Raw genomic sequence first — 18,021 nt, forward strand, 5'->3', positions numbered from 1 at the left:
GCCTCCTAAACCTGGTGGACTTCTTTGAGATGGTTACCAAGGCATTAGATAAGGGAAAGGAGTTCCATACAGCCTACCTAGACCTCGCAAAGGCTTTCAACACCATTCCCCATTCCAGTATTACAGACAAGCTCACCAGCTTGAACATAAACCCCTACGTCACGAGATGGGTTGCCAACTGGCTCATGGATAGAACCCACATGGTGAGAGTTGCAGGCTCTACGTCCGACTCTAAACCGGTTACAAGTGGCGTCCCCCAGGGCTCAGCCCTAGGACCCCTCCTATTCGGTACATACTTCTCAGAGGTACAGGCAAGCATAGGAGGACTATGGCTGACCAAGTTCACAGACGACTGCAAACTAGGGGCCATAATTGATTCTCTGGCTGATACAGACACCCTCCAGATGAGTCTCACTGAGACAGATACCTGGTGTCAAAATCATGACCTCAAGCTAAATGCCAAAAAGTGCATAGTCATCCCCTTTGGAAAAAACAAAGTACTCGTGAACTACCACATAGGTGGTAGTCCCCTAAATACAGAAAATGTAATAAGGGATCTGGGGACCCAAGTAGATAGTAATCTCTCCTTTGATAATCATATTGCCAAGGTGGTTAGAAAATCCTTCTATGTGGCCCACCTAATCATAAAAGGGTTCGCATCTAGAACAAAAGAGGTTATTGTGCCTCTCTACTCATCACTCATTAGACCCATCATAGATGTACCTTACAAGACAACTGCAACAGCTGGAAAGACCACAAAAGTACCTCAACAAGAGGATTACTGGCCTCAAACAGATGCCCTATGCAGCCCGACTCAAGAAACTCCAGCTCTACTCGGTTGCATACCGCTTTCTCAGAAGTGATCTCTGCCTGACATACAAGGCCATGTCCAACCCAGAATTGTTGGACATGCTCCACCTAAAAAAAAACAAATCCCACTGAAACACACACTCTAGAGATATAAACCTCACCACAATGATAAATAGGACATGCTGGAGGGATAGATTCCTGTCCCAGAGACTCTCCATGCTTTGGAACAGGATTCCAGTATACATCAGGCAGAGCCCCTCAATAACACTCTTCAAGAGAAACCTTGACAGGTGTATGGGAAACAAAAAATTTACCCCGGGGATCACTGCAGTGGCTCTGCTGGACAGTGACACAGGGAACTAATGAGTCTGCTGGACAGTGGCACAGGGAACTAATCTAAGGGGGTGGCGAAAGCCAACACATTCTGGCTAAGCTTATAAATGCCCTTGGGAAAATAGCCTAGTACTTACCTATGAACCTATGAACCAAAACACTTACTTTTGGGAATACAGAGAAATGTCTATGAACAACTGGCCATATCAACTAACACCAATATCTCTGCACTTAATTGGGGACAGAAATGCAAATATAGCCAAACAAATAGACTGAATTTACACTGCTATATCCCAAGCAGTGAATGAATAACATGGAAAAGAAAGGAAAGCTACCAGGTAAAATCTCTGAATATCAGTAAGGCTTTATAAAACGTATCAGTTACTGTGAATTTTATTCTGGATAACAATCTTATTGGGAATGGGACATATGCAAGACAAGTCACAGTAATGGTGGATGCTATGTATACCTAAATGAGAAACTAAATGGCAGTGACAGATACTGATATTTCAACCAGTGTCACTCTCCAGGTATCAAGAAGGGATTGCCTCATTTTCTGAAGAATCTCTAGGATGTAAAAAAGTATTAAAATGCAAAGGAATATCCTGAAACCACTGTGCAACTGACATTTTTTTCTGCAAATAAAGTCCACTACAGCTAGGCTTAAAACATATATAAATAAAATGAACAAGTGATACCATGTTTTGCTTATAAACTGAGCATGTAAAAAAGTTGAGGAAGCGATAGAAACTGTAATGAAACTTGTGCATTTTGAGAACACTACAGGTGCTATAGAGCGAAATGAGAATCTGTTTTGCATGCAAGGTATCTGGTAAAGGAAGTAAATACTGCATGCAAAGTATGCTACTTTAGGAAAATGCTTCACATCACTGTCTCTATTTATTTATTCATTTATTTAGTCATTTTAAATGCAGCTACATCTGAATAAAGCAAAGGAAAAATAAATAAGCAAAGTCACTGTTATCTGCCCCAAGTGTCTATAAACATACAGCAAGCCTGAATAATGTGGGACTTGTGCTTGTACACAATGGATTATATGAAACAGAGCTGGTAAAACTGATTTCAGAAGCATCAAGCAAAATGCATGTAGCCATTGCCCCTCATGAACAGATTTATTCCTTAACAAAATGTTAAAAAATCTCACTGATAGCTGGATGTGATTCTTATTGCCAGAAGCAAACCTTAAGTTACAAAATAAGAAAATACTTGATTATAAGTTAATAATAACTTTAAAGTGAGAATGCTTTTGGACAAAAGCTGTGATTATAACACTAACATTCAGAACAAACAAGAGTAAGATATGTCACTGCTTTTCTGCGGGTCTATGTCAGAACAACGAAAAATCAACATGTCGAACGCTCACATGAGCGAATAATCAGGAACTCAAAATCGCTATTAGCCCCCCCCCTAAATATATATTCCCACTCCAAGATCACACTACAGTGAGGAAAGGGCAAATATTCCGATCTTTACTGTACTGCGATCCCAAAAAATCAACACCAAATTCCTGATTTTTCACTTATGTGAGCATTCCACATTTTGCATTTTCATCATTCTAAATTAGATCCTTTTCTGCATGGTTTGCACAAGAAGTTTTGCAAAAAAAGACTGGAAGAACTACACATATAGAATCTAGAGGAATGTAGGTGAGGAGTCTTCCTAATGTCTTGTTAGCTTCCTTTAGAAATCCAAAGATTCCAAATGGGTGCAGTGTTAAAAAAATGCATGTCAACAAACTGAAACTAAAAAAGTATGAAAAACACTTGAGAGATACAAAATACAATGCATCACATAGGGGACAATGGATGACTACAGCAACCTTTTTATGGAGGTAGGGCAGAAATAACTAAATTCAAGAAAAGATGCTACTTACATAAAGAAATTCTATGATAGATGGGCAGAATAAACAAAAACGCAAGGAAAAGGAACTGAAGCTTATTCATCAGTTCAGAAAAAAACAGAAGTTTAAGAATTAGTCACACTCATAATCAGTGGTTCATTTTCTTCTTTTTTCTTTCTTTATTATTTATTTGACATTTCTTGACCGGGAAAGTCTGATTGAGCTGGAGCCCTTTGTGAGCTGAGGTCTGAGGAGAAAAGCTCCACAAAGTTAAATACAGTTTAGGTATAGTGAAAAATTTATATTTAGAGATGACATTAAGGTAAATTACATGACATTTTACAGAAAAATATTTTATAAAACATAACTAGCAGCAACATTGTGTGAAACAAACAGAGGAAAAAAGTAGGTGACAGTCAATTTGTCTAACTATACAGAGCTATTACTGAGAAATGGTTAGTCTAGTAGTAAGATAAAATACTTGGTGAAGAAGGAGGATTAGATTTAGTTCAATAAAGAGTAAATAAAAGGTTGTATCATGAGGGGAATAGCAGGAGGAAGTTCAAGAAGGGTTTTACAGTGACATGTCCAGGTGTTATAGAGGTGTTCCTTGAGGGTTTTTTGAAAGGAGGAGTATCATTTATTTCTCTGATGGCAAGGGGAAGCTGCTTCCAGGATTGGGCAGGGAGGTAACTGTACAGGTTTTGGCCACTAGATGTTTTGGCCTTATAAATATCTAGGAGGTTTTGGTCAGAACGGTTATGGTATCGAGTTGAAGTGTATCGAGAAATGATAGAAGAAATGTCAGGACAGGAGGGTTTATTGTGAATGGAGTGGATGACAAGTAGTTGAGAGAAGAAGAGTTGTTTAGGGAATTCTACCAGTTTGTAATAGAGAGGGACTGACAGTGATGAGAGTTTGAGGGTAGATTAGTTGCAAACCTGGTAATTTTGCTGTAGGTTGTTTCCAGCTTGGTGAGTAGAGAGGACTGGATATTAGTTAAGATTTGGGACCCACAGAGGAGACTTGGGAGAAGGCAGGCATAGGCAAGTGTGGTACAGGACTCCTTTGTAAGTAATTATTTTATTTCTAGTAAAGTAGTCCCAGTTTTTGGTGCAGTTTTTTTAGTGCAATTGAGAATATGTTTGTCGGATTTAAGGTGGTCATTAATGATGACCCCAAGCAGTTTCATGTGTGTTTCTGCATTGATAATAGTGTTGTCGGGAGAAGTTATAGTGAAGGTGGGTTTAGAGAGACTGAAAGATTTTGGTAAGAATAGAAGGAGTTTGGTCTTTTTGGGATTTAGCATAAGTTGATTGTTGCTGGACAGCCAGGATTCCACAGAGTTAAATGAGGGTGTGTAGGTCAGTGAGTGTATTACAGATGGAGATGATAGTGGAGTTTTCAGCATACTGACTGAGCGAAGAGTGCAGACAGGAGGTATGCAGGTCATTAGTGAAGATGTTAAATAGTAGTGAACTAAGGACTGACCTTTGAGGGACTCCTGTGGTGATGAGGAGGTAGAGAGAATGTGCAGAGAGCCATTTTATGGGCTGCAGTCTGTTGGAGAGGTAACTGGTGAACCAGGTGAGAGGTGAAGGAGAGAAATTAAGTTTGGAGAGTTTGGAGTGGAGCAGGTGATGGGACACATTGTTGAATGCTCTGGAGAGATCAAGAAATAGACAGGAGATGAGTTTGTTTTAGTCTCTGGGGAGGAATATTGAATGACTAAAGGAAATAAGAGCAATAGCAGTACTGTGGTAGGGGTGGAAGCCATGTTAAGTACGGGGGAGTAGGTTTTTATTGAGTAGGTAGTCCAGCAATTGTCTGTGTACATATTTCTCTAAAATTATAGAGAGAGGGTACAGCATAGCAATTAGCCAGTAGTTTGAAAGGTCTGTGGAATTGCCAGCCTTGTGAATCGGTATGGTATAGAATTTTTTCCAAAGTAAGGGAAAAGTCGCTTCAGATATAGAGCGGTTAATGAGGATAATGATAGGGAGAGCTATGGAGTGCGCAGCTAGTTTAAGGAAGACAGGAGGTAGGTTATCCACAGAAGGTGACACGGCTTGAGCTTAAGAAGGAGCCTTTTAATGTGGCTAGTGGCAATCAGTTTAAGTGAGAATGAGTTATTTTAGTTGGAGGTAGAGATAATGTGAGTAGGTTTGGGGGGATTTGTAGTTTGCATTAATTTACTGACAGTGTCAATGAAATAAGAGTTAAGGGTAGTAGTAGTTTCTAGAGGGGGTGTTACTAGGACAGGGGTTAGGAGAAGAGGAGTTACCTGGGTGTAAGATTTTGTTTATAGTGTTTAAGGAGAGGGAGTGGTAGATATTTTGTATAGAAAAGAAAGGTTGCCATGCCCTTTCACTTTAGAAAGCTTTTAAATGTGTGATATGTGTATCTCTGTAACTAAAATATTACTAGGGATACAATGGGCCCAATTCCAGAAGTCTTGCTCTCAGTGTAAGTGCTCTTTTGGAATCTGGCCACTGTTTTAAGCCTGTTTATAGACAGGCCTTACACCAAAGTAAGTCACTTACACTGACAACAACTCATTTGGAATCTGGTCCAATGTGTATTATACACAGTATTTTGGAAGATTGCAACTTAACAAGCAGTAATCAACTGCTTTTATATGTCAAACATAATGTGTTAAACTACGACCAGAGGCACTGTGAGGTACGGACAGAGAATAACACTTTTCAGCTAAGCAGATTTATGACATCCAAACTGGAAAGAGTAGTTTATGGAGAAAGTACACTGTACCTGATTTTTGCAAAGGCTTTGACAGTGTTGCCATGAAGTCATTATACAAAGTATCAAAGATAGGAACGGAAATACATAAATCTGTTGCAAAATGGATCCAGCACTGGTTAGCAAACTGAAGGGAAAGGTAAGTACATTATGTGATATATCTTAATGGGTTACTGTAAGCACTGGAGTTCTACAGGGCACTGTGCTTGGCCTTGTGCTGTTTACTATATATTTTCTTACCTTCCTCCTTCTCATCTCATTCAGTCATTAAGTATGCAGAAGACACAAAAACTAATTCTATTTTCACTTGCAAATGACAATATGTTCTCCCTGAATTAATATCTAAATACCATTCTGTAATGGCTAAAGATCTGTGAAGGTTCTTTAAATGCAAACTTATGCACTAAAAGCTAGAACAAAGGTTTTGATAAATGATGCAGGGATAGAGGTTACCAAATGTCATGATGCTCACTGATGGTTATCCAGTGATAGTCAGTGTCAGCCATAAATGTCAGGATTCAACAGTATATATCTATATCTACATCTGTCTAACTAGATAACTAGATAGATAGATAGATAGATATAGCTACATCCAATACACACACACACACACACACACACACACACACACACACACACACACACACACACACACACACACACACACACACACACACGTTTGGGCAAAGCAAATAATTTATTAATAACATTTTTCATAACACCATACTGAATAATCCCCAAGCATGGTACACTTGTTATTTTGTCACTGATTGTTGATACAAGCATCTACAACTATTGTATTATGCCTAATATCTGGAAGAAAGACATTGGGCCAGATTCATGAAGGCTTGTACGGAGTCTAAGAGTAGTGTAAGACTCCATGCAGCCTTCGCGATCCAGGAACAGCCCAAAGTCCATGTAAGAGACAAGCTAAAACGTCTCTTACATGGAGTGGGCGTGGATAAGCTAATCACCTCACTTGCAGCCAAAGAGCATGCAAATGAGGATGATTAGTGATCCAGGAAGCCCAGAACAGCCCGTGTAAGAGCCGTTTTAGCTGCAGAAATGTACTCAGTTGACAACTGAGTACGTTTTTGCAAAAACCGCAATGGAGCCATGTCAGCTGCAAATAAAGGGTGCATATGTGTCAGACAGCATGCCAATGGCCAAATATGTGGCCATTGGCAAGGTAATCTGATGCAAATATATTAAAAATATACATTTTTTCAGCGCAGCCCCGCGCAAACGGGCTGCGCTGTATAAAACATAAAAACGAAGGTTATAAACCCACAAATGTGGGTTTTATGCAATACATGGAATTTCAATGCAGGGACCAGCAGACCAAAAACAACATGGCCACCGTGTAGTGGTTGCTAAGGGGGGAAGCTGAGTTTAAGAGATGTAACTAAGCATTAGTAGGCAATCTGATGCAAATAAGTGTTAGGATACTGAATTCCACTGTCACATAGGAAATGAGCACATTCTGAGTAGTGTAAGAGTTACAGAAGGGGGAGGAACAGAGTAGGAGATAGGTGACATCACAGGGGGGAATGGTAGAAAGAAATGCAGTTCATTGGAGGACAGAGTTACATGACAGATGTCAGAGAGATATCATGGAAAGAGGTGTGCCACTAGATAAGCATGAGAAAGTCAAGAAATGGAAGGTGTACACTGTTGCCTACACCAAAGTTTCTTGCTGGGCGCATCTTGCGTGTCGCCATGAAGCGCGAGTAAGACAGTGTGCACACGTGTAAGGCAGACTAAGCATGTGGGAGCGTGTTGGGAGATGTTTAACACTGTTTGTGCGGGTGTGTGCGCGTGTAGGGCAGACTTAGCATGTAGAAGCCTGTTGGCAGAGCTGTAACACTGCTTGAGTTGGTGTGCGCGCGTTTTAACCCGAATAAGACGAGTCTGAGCCGTGTAGGCATGTGTGCGCGCGTGTAAGCCACTGTGAGCATGTTTCTGCTGGTATACACGCTGCTCCCCCCTGAGGAAACAGAAAGGAAAAAGGAAGCAACAGAATTAGTAGGAAGCTAGCAGGGAATACTGCTGGAGCTAGCAGGTGAAAACAATTAGAAGCAGGCAATTACACAGGCAGAATAGTAGCTCAGCCCAACACTTAAAAATCTGCAAACAGCAGTGCAAGATGTTTCTCTCAAGAGACACTGCAAGACAGGAGTAAACTATTAGAAGTGAAAACTGAAAAAGCTGAACTCAGACCAGAAATGTTAGGGGCTGCCATAGCTGTCATAATGAGACATAGGCGACTTGCTGAGGGTGGTGACAATGCAGATGGTGCCAGACAACCCACAGTGAGGAGACGGAGAAGAGTGTACAGGCCCAGGGTCACCTACCACGGGTTACATGAGCTGGAGATAGTAGAGCACTATAGAGTGGACAGAGACCTCTTGCAGCAAATAGTGGAGCTGTGCAGGCCACGCCTCACACTCAGAACCAACAGAGGGGAACCCATCCCAGTGGAAACCAAGGTATGTGTTGGCCTAAGAATACTAGAAACAGGTACCTTCCAGAGACCAACTGGTGATATGATGGGGAAATCACAGGCATCAACCTCCAGGGTACTGCACCAGTTCCTGGATGCCATGTCAGCACATGTCAGTGATCATGTATATTTCCCCAATGCCCGTGAGGTATTGGCCAGCAATATGCGTCTCTTCCAGCAAATAGCGGAATACCCTGAGGTAGTGGGTGCAATAGACTGCACGCACATACGCATCAAAGCACCAGCCGGTGAGTGGGGTATGGCATACATCAACCACAAGGGCTTCCCCTCCATCAACTGCCAGGTCATGTGTGATGCCCAGGGCATAATAATGAATGTGTGTGTTGGCTGCCCTGGGAGCTACCATGATTCCCACATCTGGCATTTGACGCAGCTGTACCAGACATTTGCCAATGGGGACATCCCGCACGGACACCTAGTGGGGGATGCAGGTTATGCACTGGAGCCGTGGCTGATGACACCCATCAGAAACACACACACACCTGAACAGGAACGCCATAATGAGGCACACGCACAAACATGTAATGTAATAGAGCGTGTGTTTGGGCTGCTCAAGTCATGGTTCCGGTGTCTGGACACAACTGGTGGAGCCTTGCAGTACACACCAACTACATGTACCCAAATTGTCATGGTATGTGCTATGCTACATAATATGATCTTGCGAAAACAGCTGCAGCAGGACCAGCACAGGGCTGGGCCAAACAGCCCCCCACCATTGCCAAGGCCATCACAGGCAGAGCGTGACTCAGAGGAGGAACAACCTTAGCCTTCCCCAGTAGGCTGAAGGAGGTGTGCTCAGTATGCCCTGGCCTTGGCAAAGAGGCAACGCATAGCACATACACTTTCTCAGTAGGAACCCTGGGAATGATACCCCCTCTGACTAACTCAAATAATAACAGGGATGCCTAAAATGATATGACCTGCTCACAAACATGTACAGGGAGTGTAATATGTGCATCCGACAGAGGCAGCCCTGCAGCACCACCTGAGGCATGAATGCCATGTGTTAAGTAATGTAACACCATGTACTATATGCACACCTGAGGACCGTGTCTAACATCCTACCCTCACCAAGCATCATGCCACAATATGACAATGAGATGATCAAGTGCAATAATTGGCTGAAGTATCGCAGTTAGTCAAAGGGGATCCAATGTGTGCCAGCCTGGGATGACATGCTGAGCATGACATGATGCCCCACCTGCTAGGACTGGCGTGCACCTATCAGTGCAGGCCGTATGGATACTGGCAAAGGCTGTTGTTACCCACAGCGTGCCCTGAATAGGTAAGGCTCAAAACACAAACCTACCTCCATAGGTATCAGAAGGGATAAGAATAAGATAAGAGATAAGTCGAAACAGCAAAATGCATGCAGTCTAAACTCACCCAGTATGGATAATGTTGATATCTGTGCTGTAACAGAAAACTGAGTCAAGGCTCACAACAGCACTCTAACACTACCAGGTTACACCTCATACTGTGCTGTACAGCCTCAAAACATGGAACAAGCTACAAAAGGAGGGTGACTAGCAATAATTGTCAAGGATAACCACACCCCCATGTTGGTACCACAACAAGAAGCAGCATGGACTAGCCATGGTCAAGTAACAGTGGCTAAAACCGCCCCCCAGTTTATAGCCTGCTACAGTCTACTGTCCCAACACCAGGAACTGCACCTGGCCTATGCTGGAATACATGAATATATCAAGTCCTCCAAACCACATAATATTGGGTGACTGAAAATACCCAGACATAGACTGGGAGCATTATACTAGCTCCAACACTGTAGGACAAAAGTTCATAGAATCCATAAACCAAAATGCCCAGGAACAATGTACCACTCCCACAAGAGGGGTAAGCATACTGGATGTGATAATCAGCAACATGGGTACTGGATGGCAAGATGAGAAGTGTATTGCTCACTGGTAAAACCAGACCATAGAGTAATCACACTGGATATACAAATCCTGACCACAGTCCCTGGCCAGAAAACCACAGTGGAAAACATGTGTAAAGCAATATTTGCACTCCTCCAAACTGATGTGGAATCCAGTAAAGGTCCTGTGCAGGTGCAAAATATGGGCCACACCTCAGAACCTGTAATACAGCCATTCCATGAACACTGCCAGGAATGCTTGGATTATGCAATCCTAAATTAAAACAAGACACAATGCCATACATGCAAGCATCTGGCATGGTGGACACCAGCCACAACCAAACCATGCAAGAGAATGAGGAAGCTACTACATGATAGAGCAAACATAAACAATGAAGTAATCACTGATCAGTAGTGTGGCAATAAAATATGTCCACACATACAATCCACTAAGGCCAGCCACAACAAGTTTAATCTGTGAATCCTGAGGCAATGTTATACCTGCCCCAAGTACACAGACAACCCCCAACTCCCCCCAAGAAATACAAATATATGTGAGAGATGCAACCATCTATCCAAACTGGAGGCTGAACTCCCTCAACTCAGTACTCCCAAAACTAGTCAGGAGGAGAAGGTAACCACACACACACCACAAACACAGTCCCGCATAGACCTATCACAACTGCAAACCAAAGACATAAACACAGAAAAACATTCCCGGAGGCACAAATTACAAACACAGCACACCAAAAGAGGCCTCTAAAGCAGACACCCAATCAAACAACCTCCAAACATAGTACATGCAACACATAGTACACAAAGCTGGTGTGCCAAACAGTCACAGGCCAGAAGGAGAAACAACATGCCTGATACAGTTGTAATAGGTGACTCCATAGCGAGACACACTGCTGTCCCGCACACCAGAATGAAGAAGGGAAAGGATACAGTAAGCTACCTGTAGGCTGCCACAATACGCCACATAACACAAGTATGCAGGTCACCCCAAAGCAAGTAGAAATATGATGCAGTCATAGTCCATGCTGGTGTGAATGACCTGAGATGTACCTCCCTAGACTACATGAAAAGAGACATAGATGAGCTCTCTGATCATGTAGTCCAGGCCGGTATGACACTCACCATTTGCAGCATCCTACCCTTACCAAGAATAATGCCACAGTACAAACACGGAATGGTCAGTCATAGCAAGTGGCACACTTACTGGTGTCATTCCAAGGGGATCCAATGTCTGTTTGCTTGGGATGTCATGCTTGACAAGCCACGCAGCTGTTCCTGGGATGGCTTACACCTGTTACCCTGGGCATCTGGATATTGGATAAGGCCTTTGCCACCTCCATAGAGTCTTTCGTAGGCAAGGCTGAAAAGACTAACCCACCACCCTAGAAAACATAAGTGGAAAGAAACATAAGGGTAATGCTGACCAATGCTAGATGTGTAAACCCCAATATGCATGCTCCCGAGGCCATCCCCAGTATGGAGAACATCGATGTCTGTGCAGTGACAGAAACCTGCTGCAAGCCTCCTGACAGCACACCAGCACTACCAGGTTATACCACATATCATGTGTCATAGCCCCAAAACCTGGAACAAAACATAAAAGGAGGGTGAGTATCCATATTCAGCACAGACACCCATACGTCCAGGTAACTGACAATGCACAAGGCATTGGAGTCCACCCATGTGCAACTAACTGTAGGCAAGACTGCTGTACAGTCTGTAGCATGCTACAGACCACACTCTCACACACAGGAACCCCACCCAGCCGTCCTGAAGACACTGGACAGTATGAATGTCCCACCAAATACCAAACAAGGTACCACAAATTACCACATAGGTGGTAAACCATTATGTATGGAAGGAGTAATCAGGGTCCTAGGGACACAAGTGGACAGTAACCTGTTATGTGATACTCACATTGCCAATGTGGCTAGGAAGACTGTCTATATTGGACACCGTATCATGAAAGGATTCACATCTACATCAACAGAGGTCATTGTGTCCCTATACTGTTCTCTTATCACACCCATAATCTAGTACAGTGCATCATATGGGATGTACCTTATCTGACACCTGCAGCAGTTAGAAAGACCTCAAAGGTACCTCACCAAGAGGATAAAGGGTCTAAAATATATGTCATATGCTTCCTGGCTGTAGACACCCCAGCTGAATGCAGTCACATGCTGCCTACACAGAGGCCTTGCATGCCTGTTGTACAAGGCCATGCCCAACACAGGAGTAATGGACATGCTCCACCCCAGAAAACTCAAAGCCATCGGAGCTGTGAGAGTGAGAGATGTCAACCTCAACAAATAATGAAATAGGATGTGCTGGAGGACAGATACATAATCCAGAGGCTCCCCACACCCTGGACCAGAATCCCACTCCATGTTAGGCAGAGCCCCTCACTGACACTCTTCAACAGGAATCTTGCCAAGTGGATGGATGATTGTAGAGTTACACTGGGGGTCTTCACTGTGGCATGTCCAGACAGAGGCACAGCAAAGCAAATCATAAATGGCCATAATATTCACATAGCAAGGGGTGGCAAAAGCCACACACACTCTGGCTAGGCTAACAAATGCCCTAGGGTGGATAGCCTAGTATGAACATATGAACCTATGAAGATACAAATTGTACAGGACACTAAGGATAATCCCAAGGCTTTCACAACTGATGGTAGGAACCGTGTTGGGAATTCACAGATATGCTCTGAATCACACAAATATCAAAAACAACATACAAAACACACACACATATTGCCAACATACATCCTGACAGGTGCAGTGCAAACACCCCCCCCCCCCTCAGAATGCAAAATATCTAACCCAGCAGACTGCTGGCCCCCTGACATTGCAGATGCTGAGGTAACAGCCAGCATCTACAAAGCAAAACACACAGCAGCAATGGTATGAGATGGTGTCCTGGGCTGAGTCCAACATGGACTCCAAGACGAATGGAATGCCAAATCACACTACTGCTCAATGTCAGCCTTACCACAGGATATGTACCCAAAGAGCAGTGTACAACAACAGTGGTCCTTCTCAACAAAGGTGTTGCCTGAATGGATACTGAAAACTACCACCCCAGAATCCTGAGAAGCTCGGTCTGCACAGCTATGGAAAGGATCAGCATGTACCGCAGACATAAAGATATTGGGAACCTACTGACACAGGACCCTACCCAGTGTGGCTTTCTTAAGTGCAGATCCTGCCCCTAAACATATTTGACTCAATTGAAACAGTCATTAAGGTCATTGATGAGGGCAATGTGGTCCACACAGCGTAGCTGGACCTTGCAAAGGCTTCTATACAATACCCTACATGTTCCTTATAGATAAGCTCAACAGCTTAAATATAAACCCTTATGTCAGTAGAGGGGTTGCAAACCAGACCAAGGACAGAACAGACATGGTCAGACATGCTGCAGCCATGTTAGACTACAAACCAGATATAACTGGCATCCCACAAGGCTTGGTCCTGGGATCTCCCTCATCTGGTATATATGTCTCATAGGTACAGGCCAACATGGAAGGACTGTGTCTGAACATGTTTGCAGAGGACTACAAACTGCTCACCATATATGATCCACCAGCTGACACAAGCATCCCACAAAAGGGCCACATAGAAACAGATAACTGGTGCCATAGCCATGTCAGCAAGCTAATTGCAGAAAAGTGTATAGTCAACCCCCGTGGATATACAGTAAGTGCCCACCAATTACCACATAGGTGTTAACCCATTACGTACTTAACACATAATGAGAGACCTGGGGACACATGGTGATAGATATCCTGCATTGGACAAACATGTGCTGTAGTGTTTACAGAAACATACCATATACCCACCTAATCATGAAGGTTGTCAGATCTAGATAAGGGGAGGTCATTGTGGCTCTGCAGTCATCCTTCATCAGCGTTACAATTGACTACAATAGCCCCTGTGGGATGTACCTCAGCAGACACCTCCATCAACCGTAAAGTCCCCAACAGTACCTCACCAGGAGTATCAAAGAGCTTGCACAGATGCCATGTCTTGCCTGTGTTGCTGGTATCAATAAACATGCTGCACCTTGTACAATCTGAATGGCAGTGAGCTATGCATATGAGAGACCTGAACCCCAGCACTGACTTACATAGGACAAGCTGTACTGCATGATCCATAACACAGAAGCCACCCCCACCCATGAGTAAACTCCCAGTACAGGCTACCCATAGAGTCACATCGATTTTCCTCAATAGGAATCTTGATGAGTGGATGGGAGATGGTAGCTTTATCCTGGGTATCACTGTCATGTCACAGGTAGAAAGAGGCACAGTATACTAACCATGACATATGTCATGGCAAACTCCACTTACAATGTGTCGAAGGACAAACACACTCTCTGACTAGCATTAGAAATGGACTAGGGCACATCGCTAGTGTTTGCAAATGTACACCTATGTTGTGGAATACACTACCAATGTTGGACAAGCCTGGTTTAAGTAGTTCATATCTGAACATAATGCAACATGGTCAGATGTACACAACTGGCTCCTAACCAGACTGTTGTGCTCACTATCGAAATGTAAAGCAGTGATAGCACTAAAGCCCAGGATACTGTCCACCACAGTCAAAGTACTGAACCAGTACACTATACAGTACTACAGCGTTAGGTCAGTGTGAAAGGATGTTGACAACTGTATGCAAAGTATCCCATGCAAACCCTGCAGGCACAGTATAATCCTGTTGTGTTCACACACAAAGCAGTTGTACAGTAACTACACAACATGACACACAACACACAACCATAAACGGGAGATATTTGTTGAAGTTCACACTCATCCACAAATGTGGTGGGCTGCAGAGTTCAACATATGGAATGCTCACACTGGGCATGCTCACACACTTTGATAAATGAGTCATATGTCAGACAACATGCCATGGGAAGGCTGAACTGGGCATGCTCACACACTTAGGCCAAATCTCATTTTAGCAGGTGGCCACACATATCTGGTATTTTTACGTGTTATTCCAGGAACCAACCACATTACAGCAGTCTGCCCAGTGCACACAGTTAAATGACTACAGAGACATATGCGATATAGTGGATCCCTCCCATATGCAAACATCTTCCACAGATGCAAAAGTTGTTCATACAAACAGGGAATGCTATGGCAATAAAGACGTGAAAACAGTCTATCAGCAACAAATAATATGCATTTGACAATTAAACATATGGGTGTAGAGGTCAACACTAGGCTGTTTGCCCTAGGGAATGACAGCTTAGCCAGAGTGTGCTTGGCGTCTGCCTCCCCACAGGATGCACATTCCCCTTTCTAAACACAGATGATGTCAGCACCCTATAAGTACAGCAGGAGAAAAGAAACCTTCCAGTCATGCGAATAGCGCGCTCCACTAATGCGTCCGTCTCAAGTGTCATAACATAGGTAGGGGTTTGAATCCTGCAAATGCTCATTGGGTGTGGGTGTGTGTGAGTGGGGTTGTTGTGTGTGCAAGTCTGTGGGAAAAAAATGTCCCTTTTGGCAACTGGGAAAACACACTACAGGATGCACATTCCCCTTTCTAAACACAGATGATGTCAGCACTCTATAAGTATAGCAGGAGAAAAGAAACCTCTCGGTAATGCAAATAGTGTGCTCTGCTAATGGGTCTGTCATAACATAGTTAGGTAGGGGGTTGAATTCTGCAAATGGCAAGTGCATGTGTTTGGCTGAGGGGGGTTAGTGTGTGTGAGGAATATGTCCCTTTTGGCAACTAGGAGAACAGACTACAGGATGCACATTCCCCTTTCTAAACACTGATGATGTCAGCACTCTATAAGTATAGCAGGAGAAGAAAAATCTCTCAATAATGTAAATAGTGTGCTCTGCTAATGCGCTTGTCTCAAGTGTCATAACATAGTTAAGTAGGGGTTTGAATCCGACAAAAGACAAGTGTGTGTGCTCGGCTGAGGGGGGTTAGTGTGTGTGAGGAAAATGTCCCTTTTGGCAACTAGAACAGACTACAGGATGCACATTCCCGTTTCTAAACACTGATGATGTCAGCACCCTATAAGTACTGCAAGAGAAGCAAAACCTCCCAGTAATGTGAGTAGCACACTCTGCTAATTCATCCATCTTGAGTGTCATAACATAGTTAGATAGGGGTTTGAATCCTGCAAATGGCAAGGGTGGGGTTAGTGTGTGTGAAGGAAATGTCCCTTTTGGCAACTAGGAGAACAGACTACAGGATGCACATTCCCCTTTCTAAACACTGATGATGTCAGCACCCTATAAGTACAGCAAGAGAAAGGAAACCTCCCAGTAATGTGAATAGCATGCTCTGCTAATGTGTCCGTCTCGAGCGTCATAACATAATCAGATAGGGATTTGAATCCTGCAAGTGTGTGTTTTTGGCTGAGGGGGGTTAGTGTGTGTGAGGGAAATGTCCCTTTTGGCAACTAGGAGAACAGACTACAGGATGCACATTCCCCTTTCTAAACACTGATGATGTCAGCACCCTATAAGTACAGCAAGAGAAGGGAAACCTCCGAATAATGCGAATGGCGTTCTCTGCTAATGCATCCGTCTCGACTGTCATAACATAGTTAGATAGGGGTTTGGAACCTGCAAGTGTGTGTGTTTGGTTGAGGGGGGGGTTAGTGTGTGTGAGGGAAATGTCCCTTTTGGCAACTAGGAGAACAGACTACAGGATGCACATTCCCCTTTCTAAACACTGATGATGTCAGCACCCTATAAGTACAGCAAGAGAAAAGAAACCTCCCAGTAATGTAAATCGCATGCTCTGCTAATGCATCCATCTCGAGTGTCATAACTTAGTCAGATAAGGGTTTGAATCCTGCAAATGGCAAGTGTGTGTTTTTTGGCTGAGTATTGTGTGTGAGGGAAATTTCCCTTTTGGCAACTAGGAGAACAGACTACAGGATGCACATTCCCTTTTCTAAACACTGATGATGTCAGCACCCTATAAGTACAGCAAGAGAAGGGAAACCTCACAGTAATGCAAATAGCGTGCTCTGCTAATGCATGCGTTTTGAGTGTCATAGCATAGTTAGGTAGGAGTTTGAATACTGCAAGTGTGTGTGTTTGGCTGGGGGGGGGGGTAGTGTGTGTGTGAGGGAAATGTCCCTTTTAGCAACTAGGAGAACACACTACAGGATGCACATTCCCCTTTCTAAACACTGATGATGTCAGCACCCTACAAGTACAGCAGGAGAAGGTATGTGGCATGGACAATGACTGAGTCATATGTGTCCATGCCTCTGACTGACCTGTATGCTTGTGTTATGTGGTGGACCATAGTGCCCCACAGGCATATCACTGTGACCTTCACCTTGTCCAGTCTGGTGAGCGTGACCATACTGTACCGGACAATAAAGGTAGCTAACAGAACTGTGGCAGGTGTGTTGTCTAGCTGTACAGGATGTGACTGGCACACAGGATTTTTGTGCTATGTGTTATGTGTGATGTGTTCAGGCATAACGTATGCCTGTGTGCCAGCTGCAGAGGTGTGTGCCACTCAGGCAGGATGCTATTCTAAGGCTCCACGAATGGCCCAGTGTGTTCACGTGCTTGTATTACTGTCAGTGTAGGTCTACATCAGACTGGTATTGTAGTCACTGTAGTATTGCATGCCACCTGACAGGTTATGCCAGTATTGGGTTCAGAGTGCTTAGTCCCCAGTTTGGCTATGTGGTTCCATCTCATACATGTGTTGTACGTCCATGTGTAGGGGAGAGGATTGACTGTGTACATGTGGCAGCTGTGACATTGCCACATGACCCACATATTCCACAACTGTAGCATAGAGGTGACTGACAAATGACCTTTGAACATGCTACCAT

The sequence above is a fragment of the Protopterus annectens genome, chromosome 11.part0 (assembly GCF_019279795.1).
Source record: "Protopterus annectens isolate FY-2018-M chromosome 11.part0, PAN1.0, whole genome shotgun sequence".
Classification (NCBI taxonomy): domain Eukaryota; kingdom Metazoa; phylum Chordata; order Ceratodontiformes; family Protopteridae; genus Protopterus; species Protopterus annectens.